The following is a 10,118-nucleotide window of genomic DNA, read 5'->3' as shown; positions in this document are numbered from 1 at the left end:
TCCTTTTGTAAAAAGATGATTAGCTCATTAATGGCTCTGAATGAAATGAAATGGCTCTTAAAGCCCTTGAAAACAATATTTTCTAAAAGAGATTAAACATTTCATCTGTGTTTTTTATAGAGCTTATTTGCTTATGTCATTTCACACCTGACCTTTAGTTTTCTAGGATGAGGTGAACTTCGGCCTCATTCTAGTAAGAATGATGACCAATTCCAAGATGAGCAGGGCCCAACTGGCAGAGTGTTATGGTGCTGATTAGGGTCTGAGCACATGACAGGGTAGGTAGGATTCCAGACCCAATGTCAAGCATCCAGTTCCTCCTCTGGGATACCTTTGGGAGAGCACAATCATCAAGATAATGATTATTACAATTTATAGAAACATTTTATTGTTCCTTTTCAAATGATTTTTAAAAATCCCACTATAAGCAGGAAGAAATTAAATTCAGAGGGAAAACAAGAACTTTATAGGCCATCTGCTCAGACTTTCAAATTTAAATTTTATACATAAGAGCACATTAGCTGTGGGGAAAGAATGTGATCACATTTTGTAGCTGTCTGAGCAATGAAGAAATTTCCCTCGTTGGGCTTTCTGCATGGAAATAAAAGGAACCGTTTTGCTGGAGAAAATGAAATGGCTTCGGTATGGGGGAAATTTGCTATTCACCATTTTATATTTATGGAGTGCTGAACTTACACCATCCTTTATAAAATATGAAGTAACAGTCCATGCCTCAGGGGTCCAACAGGTGACGGTAGACAAACAGTATTGGAGAGCACCTCGCAAAGAGAAACCCGAGCCCCTGACAGCCTGTTAGTGGTGGTGAGTAACAGGTTGGATGGGCGGGGGGGGGGGGGGGGGGAATTCAGCACGACAGGGGGCCCACCTGTGGGAAGGGGGACACACATGCAGGAGGGAGGGGAGGCCGCTCCTGGGCAGCCCTCCTCCTGTGCCCAGGGCCTTCACCTTATCGCCTGGTCCTAGTGGCCTGTGCCTTTAGGAAAGTGCTTTCTCACATGGGAATGGAGAATGGGAGGATGCAGTTGACAGCATGAGAGAGTCAAGGATCCCAGGGAGCCTAAGAGTGGGTGACAGCAACACTGCTTGCAGTGGCTGCTGACCCTGGGAGCTGCAGCTGGTCGCTTCCCTAGGAATGGTCAGGACAGCATTTGATTAGGTCAGGCTACTCCTGCTGCCTCAAACTCACCTGTCTGATGCTCTGTGACAAGGGGAAGAGAGGTCGTGGCGAACACCAGGACAATTAGTGTGCACCGTTGCTTTTTTCACTGCCTGCCTTCTTATCCAGGCTGTGATCACCAGAGAAACCTCCATCCTCATTTGGTCAGATGAAGCCTGGCAAACAAACCCCTGCTTTGTTTTGTTGTCAACAGATAAAAGAGGCACAGTGAACATCCATCCAAACCGATGGAAGGAATGTTGACCCTGGTAGGCAACATGGTCTTTTGCAGCCGACCTTAAGAGCGGATACCTTAAAGCACCTAATTTAGAGAGGTATGTGAGATCATTAAAAAAAAAAAAATACTAATTAAGGAAAACCAGCTACAGGAAAAACTGTGAACTGAGGGTCATGAAAAACAAATTAAATTCATCTGAGTTGGTGCTATTTTAGAGAAGCCTAGAAAGGCTTAAATTAATCTGATGATAAATGAATGAAAGGAACATAGAACTCAAAAGGAATGACAAGCACTGAATATCAAACTTTGTTCTATCATAAGATCTTAAGAGCAAAATAGCAGAGTGGCTCAGAGGCCAGCCTCAGTAGTCAGACCACCTGTGTTTGCATTTTAGGTTTCCTGTCTTCTCGCTGTGTGACCTTGGATACATTCATTACCCTCTCTGTGCTTTTAGTCGCTCATCTGTAAAATAGGGCTAATAATGGTACTCAGTTCACATAATTTTGAGGAGGGTTAAGTGAGATAACACATAAAAAGTATGTAACAGTGTGCCAGGGATACTGAAAAATGCTTCCTAAATATTAGCAGTTTTTTTTTGAAAGATTCTTTTATTCATGAGAGACACACAGAGAGAGGCAGAGACACAGGCAGAGGGAGAAGCAGATGCGGGATTTGATCCCAGGACCCCAGGATCAGGTCCTGAGCAGAAGGCAGACACTCAACCACTGAGCCACCCAGGTGCCCAAATATTAGTGATTTTAATCCAATGATTTTCAAGCTCTGCATCAGAGTCCTAAGATTCTACAAGTCTGATTCAGGAACATGTGTAAGTTTAAGCAGGGAAGGATAAGCAGGGCAAACTTGGCTTCCATCTTCAACCACCATAGTTGCTCAGCTTTTGTATATTTTGTTTTAATTTCCATTTGCCATCCTATTTGAACAAAATCCTGATAGTTAAAACAAAACAGGTCATTATAATTCCCCTGTGATCGGTCTGCTTTCCTGGTTGGGTCAGGAATCTTGTCCCTATCTGTCAGTCATCCTGCCTCTTCTTGAACCTCTGCAGATAATGGGCTTTCACCAACCCCTGGGTCTTTACAGTACAGGGTTGTTCAGATGATTAGAACGTTCTTTTCCATGTTGACTTACCTGATTTCCACCCTCAGCTTCTAGTTTTGCTCTTTAAATATGGCCGAATTCTCTTCAGAAAGGATCCCTTTGGATATTGAAAACATAAACTATTATACCCTTTGAGATCGTCAGTTGCCAGAAGCAGAAATTGGCTCTGGCAAACCTAAAAAGGAGATAAATTTCGTGGTGAGCCAGTAGGCCTGCTCATGGAATTGAAGAGACCTTTGAGAACCAGGCGTAGAAGAAAAGACAGGAGTCTGGGTCTTTCTGGAGGTGTTGGTGGCATGACCCACTTAGGTTTTCCCTTCCCACATTCTTCCGGCTAGCTATTCCGCCAAAGATGTGACTTTGCTTCTCCCCGCCCACCAGTTTGCCAGGCTGTCTCCAACAGGGGGGCCTGGAAAGGCCCCACGCACCTGGCATGTGTTCTCCTGAGCTCAGGGACTCCTGGGATTCTTTCATCTAGTGATCATCCTTCCAGTCATACTGCAGCATTGATTTACTTTCCAAGGCACCCAGGACTGAAGGCCTGTATTGAGCTTTCAATCAATTAAAGCCTCAGGAGTAAGGCTTCCAGATTTACTAATAAAACGTACAATGCCCAGTTTAAATTTAAATTTCAGACAAATGAGTATTATTTAGTATGAGTATGCCCCACATATTTTATCTGGCAATCCCACTTATTGTTTGTTTGTTTTTGAATAGAATTGGCTGTGGAACCAATGCTTGTTTGTCTCCTGCCCTTTATTTTAAAAGCTAGGCTTAGGAATTTACATTTATCTCAATTACATTCCATTGCATTCATTTCACGTTCTCTTTCCACCTTGTCAGAAGTTTTAAATCTTGATGCTATGAAGTCAGTGCAATCACTCTACTTCTCAACCTTGAGTCCCTAATTGGACACTGTGACCAGATAGGGAAGGAGAGCAGAAGTCCATGGAGGGAAAGGTAAAGAGAGTGATGGAGGGGAGAAAGGATGGATGGATGCTGGTAGTAGGGACAGAGCCAGTCAGAAAGAAGGCCTCAGCGTAGGAAACATTCTAGGGAAATTGGAAGAAGAGAAAGAAACATAAATAGAAAGGACAGGTATCAATTGTAGTTCAATGGATTGCAGGCAATGACTCAATTTAAGCAAAAACAAAAACAGAGCAATTATGTGAACCCAGGAGAGTCTTGCAAACCCAATGGGAGGCTTGAATAATGGGCAGGAATCACAGAAGCAGAGCAAGGGCTGTGAGGTAGAAACAGACTGGACTCAAAGCCATTGGGTTGTTGTCGGGCTGGTGAGGGACCTCCTCCAGGCTCCACAGCCTTGGGTCATAGTCAAGTTCTGGCAAAGAGCATCCCACTGGTCGACCTTAAGTCATAGCCATCCCACAGCAGTGCTGAGCGGAAGAGGACTTTGGCCAAGCCCTTTGGTCTCTGTGGTGGAAGTCTTAACACAGTCTCAAAAAGGGAGGCTGTGTCTTCTCTCAGTGTCACCCGTCTCTGTGAACACGGCACATTCCAAATCTGGTGTCATCCTTACCCTTCCCAACCTTTGATCCTTCATAGTAAAGACACCTACAGATCCAGTTGAGTTTCCTCCTTAATGTCTCTTTAATCTGTTGACTTCCTTCCATCTCTTCACCTCCGCTAGCCTAACCCATCACTAAGATCTCTAAGAAAGATTTCAGGGAGGAGTATAGTGATGAACTGTGGTAAAGAGGAACGTTAGAACGCGAGAGGGTGAGAGATACTGAGAAGATGATGCGGTTAACCTAATGTAGATCTTAGGGAGATTAAAGCAGAATTGGAGTTGAAATACTAAAGGGAGAGAGCGAGAGAGACATTGGGCAGCAGAATTCGCTCTGAACCCCCAACCCCAGACTTTTCTCCACTCTTCAGCCAGAAGAATCTTTCTGAAATGCAAATTTGAACATGACATTACCCCCACCCCCAACATCTCTCAGCTTGGAATATTTCAATGGCTTTCCATTGCCCTTAGAAAAAGATGGAGATCTTAAATCTAGCCTACAAGGTCTTAAATAGCCTGACCCCTAGATAGTCCTCTCCAAACTCTGTATGTGGGGTTGGGGGTGAGGATGTGTGGTAGTGTGTGTGGTAGTGTGTGTGTGTGTGTATGTGTGTGCACGTGTATGTGACAGAGTGGTTTCCAGTGGCAATGTCCACAGCAAAAGTGACTGTTAGGTAAGAATCAACTTCAAGGCTTAAGGTTAAGTCCAGCCTTCATAGAACCACTAGGGTACGTATAGCCGTGATCCTTGTACACATGTTTACTTAACTAGAGGCAAGTGTCTCGACCAGATGATGGCCCATATTTCTTTCCAGCTCCTTCTGTGATCTTTTAACTGACTACCTAGAAGTATTCTGGCCACTAGAGGGCCTCATTGTTTTTTTTCCCCTTGAAAGGCACTCAATAGATATGAACTGCAAACATTCACTGCATTCCAGCTGCTTCTGTGGTGTATGACCTGTGCAAACATTTTGACTATTTTGCTGAAAATATTTTGAAAATATTTTTATTATCATTGGGTAGTTTTACACTGAAAGTAGTTAACAATAAAAAACGAAAGTTTTCTTCTCTTCTGCCTAGAAACACCCACTTTTGACCTAACTTATGTCATCACACCGTGCCACTTTCTCCTCCCCTTAATTGTTGTGATCAATGGACCCCCCAGAATACTCTCACTTTGTTCCTTGAATATTTTAACTCATCACTCCTCATGCTCTTTAAAGCCCCTCTTGGCAAAATTATTGGAAACTTCAAAATTCACACAGTTCCCAAATCCTGGCCTCTTAGCTCTTTGACTTCTTCTCTGGTGATTATGTCTTTGAACATACCTCAGTCACCAGGGTTGTGTCCAGATCTTTCATCACCAATAATTGCATGTACTCCATAATCTTCATTTCTATCTTTCATCTTTGACTGCTGCCCAACATCTCTTGCTCTCTCCCTTTAGTATTTCAACTCCAATACTGCTTTAATCTCCCTAAGATCTACATTAGGTTAACCGCATCATCTTCTCAGTATCTCTCACCCTCTCATGTTCTAACGTTCCTCTTTACCACAGTTCATCACTGAAATCTCCTCCCTGAAATCTTTCTTAGAAAGACAGATATCATTGTGTGGGGCACTTTGATGGTGGGAGCACACAGTAGATATCTTCTGAATGTCTCTGTGTTCTCAGTCCAATAGCAAAGAAGACATAGGTGAGAGTGAAGGAAGGGAGGAGGTTTGTAAGTATGAGGGGGATCAAGATGGCTTGAAAGGGGCTTCTCAAACTTCAATGTGCATGGAGCTCACCCAGGGATCTTGTTAAAATGAAGATTTTGATTCATTAAGTCTGGAGTGGGGCCTGAAATTCTGCATTTCAAATAAGATCTCAGGTGATGCAGATGCCATTTGTCCATGGACTGCACTTTGAGCGGCAAGGTTCTAGGATAAGGTTTCTTAATCTTAGTGCTCCTGCCATATTGAACTAGATAATTATTTATTGTGGAGGTCTGTCCCGAACATTGTAGGATGTTTAGCAGCATTCCCTTTTATAGTTTGGCTCTGAGCCCATATATTCTCTGTCATATTCAACTGGAAATGCCCAACCTGGCCAGATCCTACTCTCTGCTCCATGCCTGCACCTGTATAGTTGAATATGACTGGGGAAAAGACACAATCATAGCATAAATCCATAAGCATTAAGCAGACCCTTAATGCTGCTCATTGTCCTTACTACATTTTCTTAATCTAGTTAGACACTTCTTTTCCTACAATAGTGGTTGTTAAGCAAGATTGATTTTACTCCCTCAGTAGATACTTGCAATGTCTGGAGACTTGTTTTTAAATTTTAGTTCCAGTATAGTTAATATACAGCATTATATTAGTTTCAGGTGTACAGTGTAGTTGTTCAACAATTATATATATTATTTAGTGCTGTAAGATAAAGGTACTCTTAATTCTCTTCACCTATTTCACCCATCTCCCTGCCTACCACCCCTCTGGTAGCCATCAATTTGTTCTCTATAGTTAAGAGTTTATTTTTTGGTTTGTCTCTTTTTTTTTCCTTTTTTGTTTGTTAAATTCTACATATGAGTGAAATCATATATTTGTCTTTCTATGACTAACTCCATGGATATTGTTGCAAATGGCAAGATTTCATTTTTTTATCACTGAATAATATTGTATATATAGACCACAACTTCTTTATCCATTCATCTATCAGTGGACACTTGGCCTGCCTCCATAACTTGGCTATTGTAAATAATACTGCAATGAACATAGGGATGCATCTATTTTTTTGAGTCAATGTTTTTGTATTTTGGGGGGTAAATACCAGTAGTGTGATTACTACATTGTAGGCTAGTTCTATTTTTAACTTTTTGAGGAAACTCCATACTGTTTTCCCTAATGGTTGGACCAGTTTGCATCCCCACCAACAGTGCTAGAGGGTTCCCCTTTCTCTACATCCTTGCCAACACTTTTTTTTTTTTTTTGCATTTTAAAATTTTGGCCATTCTGACAGGTCTGAGGTAATATCTCATTGTATTTTTTGAGTTTCATTTTTCTGATGATGAATGATGCTGAACATCCTTTCATGTGTCTGTTGGCTATACGTATGGCTTCTTTGGAGAAATGTCTGTTCATGTCTTCTGCTGTCTGGAGACATTTTGGCTCATCAGAACTGGAGAAGCATATGTTATTGGTATATCATAGATAGGGGTCAGGAATGCTGCTAAGCTAGTAGTGATCATATTGGGTCACTGTAATGATTACATAAAATAACTGGTTGACAAGGTGATCAAAATGTGAGGAACACTGTCAGGGTGTGCTTGTTTCTTTGTACTGACAATTATAGATGCTATCTAATTTAATCTCTACCATATCACTATGAAGTAATATCCTCATTTTATTGGGAACTGAGGCTCAGAAAGATTGAGGGCCTTTTCTAAGCTAGTGAATGCAGAATTAGAATGAAAACCCATTTCTGGCTGGCTATTTCCATAACCCTGTATTTCCACAAGAAACATTACCTTTTCCCCGATTAACACAGAGCCAGGCCTGCGCATGAGGAATCATTAAGAACCAATACTTACATATTCAGCTCGGCTCTATCAGAAGAGACAGTGAATCAAATGGAGGAAAAATGTCACACTGGCAACAAGAAAGAAACAACGATACTCTAGCTTAGTTTGAACCATGAGCCATCTTGCTTAATGATTCAACTACATGGATATACTTCACTAATTTACTCCAGCCTTTTCCTAACCGAGTGGGAAATAGCTGCCTTTTACATTTTCTGCTCCTGTTTTGTTTAATCCAACCTGAGTTTGTTGATACCTTAAGTGACTTATTAGTTAATTGGCACCTTGCTGGTAGTACAGATAATTGGTCCCTAGCCAGTTCTAGAGGCTGGGGAGAGATGGGCGAAATCTTCTGGAAGTGTCCATTGTGGCTGGGTGGGAATGTTGCCCCTAACCACCTCAGCAGCAGACTAGGGATTCCATGATCTTGCCCCCTGTAGGCCAGTGAGCTGGAGCTCCTTGCCAGATTTTTGTCTTTCAACATTGGACTCAATTCCTGCTGTGTGGCTGTCCATATCTCACTTTTACCAGCCAGGGTATCATTTCTGAGCTATGGTCCTCATTCGTAGTTAGCTGGTGAGTAACTTTCTCTGAGTCAGTGAACTTAGTGCAAAGGCCATATCAGGCATGCCCTGGTATAAGCCTAGTTCCATGAATTACCACTGGATGACTTGGGACGAGGGACAGAGTTCTGTTTTCTGCAAAGCGGGGACAGTAACACCTGTGCTACAATATTCCCGTAAAGAGCTTGCTGAGCTTCAGCCCAGTGCTTAATGCGTACTCCTCCCTGAGGGCTTGATGCTGTGCTAACCCCTTCCTAAGGGTGACTTCAGTTAATTCCCACTCACAATGTCCCTAAGAGGTAAAATAACATTAAAGTCCTCATTTTATAGACAGGGAAAGTGGTCAGAGAGAGAGAGAGCACTTGAATAACATGCATGCAGTCACACAGCTAGGAGATAGTAGCAACAGGTTTCAAACTCCAGCAGATGAACTGCAGAGCCCATGTTAGCCAGTAATGTTCAGAGTGAGCAGTTAATAGGAGGTGACTGTGTTGTCATCTTTGATGATGATGTTACTGTTTTAACTTTCTTATGGGGCTCCCTTCTCAACTTTCCAACTTCCTTGGGGTCTGTGTCTATATAAGAGGATGTTCCTTTGTATTTTTGCTCAACAGATATCTCTTAAAAACAGACTCTGTGCCATACAGTGTCTCACCTAAGACAAGTAAACCAGAAGATACGGTTCCTGAATTCCTGGAATAGTTCAGTGGGAGAAGATCCATTGCACAAAACGTGCCAGATGATGAATTAATTGAAAGTGTGATGAAGAAGTCAAGAGAGCTAGCAAAGTTGGTAACAAGGGAGCTCTAACCTTGGCAGGGGTATGGGACCAGGAAGGCCTCTTGGGTCAGAAGAATTCTCTTCCTCTTTCCTGGAAGCTTGTAGTGGAGGACGTTAGTTTTTTTGTTTGTTTGTTTTTTGTTTTTGTTTTTGTTTTTGAGGAGATCCAGAACAGACTAATCAGAGTTATTTTTATGCTAACTTTCTTATTAAAAACAAAAGGAACAAAACAATTTATGGGTTTTAAAAATCATATGACAGACCATTAAGAAAATCGAGTTAATGAAGTAGGTTAAATATGAGCATATGACAAAATTTCTTTCTTTTCTTATTGGAGAGAGAGGGAGAGAGAATTTTAAGCAGGCTCCACACCCAGCTTGGAGCATAATGCAGTGCTCAACTTCACAACCCTGAAATCGTGACCTGAGCCAAAAAAAAAGAGTCAGATACTTAACAGATTGAGCCACCCAGGGGCCCCATACGATAAAGTTTCTTAGAAATTTTCTCCACAGGAGTTTCCTTTTGCTTTGGAAACACTCATCGTCCCTCCATTTATGTGAAATTTCATCCCATCTACTCGAGTTGCCCTGCCCTCATAAGTTTGGGAATTGGGGAAGAGATGCTTTGTGTACAACCACTATGGGCCTTTTGCCTCCAGCTGTTCCCAAATCCTAGACTGTTCCTTCAAAACGCAGGCTTTATGCTTTTGAGGGCTTTCTTCCAACATACATTTTATCATCCTAGATCTGTTTTTTAAAATTTACATTTACTCAAGATGTTAAAATACTTAACTCAGGGGGATCAGTTGTTTCCCTGTAAAATGTTGTAGCTCTGTATATTATATTTCCACTTAAAAATATGCAGAAGGATTTGTAAAATATTTAGGCTAAAAGATAACACAAACCTAATTTATCACATGCTATAAATAATAATGAAGCAGTTTTCTAATTAGACATTGTTTCCCCAAATAAAGACATACCACAGCAGATTATTTCTGTAGCCCCTTTTAAAAAAAAAAAAAAACCAGTTCATCAGCACATCTGAAATCCATATACCAAATTGGCAGAAAATCAAGATACTAATTTTATATGGGAGAGGAAAACCCCTAGAGATTTCCATTTAAATATGTGCATCCTGGATCCATTTCAGG

At 41.5% G+C, this 10,118-nt stretch overlaps 1 long non-coding RNA gene across 1 annotated transcript; it reads left to right on the top strand.

Annotated features, from left to right (window-relative positions):
- Positions 1 to 608: 608 nt before the first annotated feature.
- LOC112654316 (uncharacterized) lies at positions 609 to 9,077 on the top strand. The gene is made up of 3 exons (XR_003132921.3): positions 609 to 822; positions 1,392 to 1,512; positions 8,803 to 9,077. It is a non-coding gene; the product is annotated as an uncharacterized LOC112654316 (long non-coding RNA).
- The last annotated feature ends 1,041 nt before the right edge of the window (positions 9,078 to 10,118 follow it).

The sequence above is a fragment of the Canis lupus genome, chromosome 15 (genome assembly GCF_003254725.2).
Source record: "Canis lupus dingo isolate Sandy chromosome 15, ASM325472v2, whole genome shotgun sequence".
NCBI lineage: Eukaryota > Metazoa > Chordata > Mammalia > Carnivora > Canidae > Canis > Canis lupus.
This window is presented reverse-complemented; position numbering and strand designations above follow the sequence as displayed.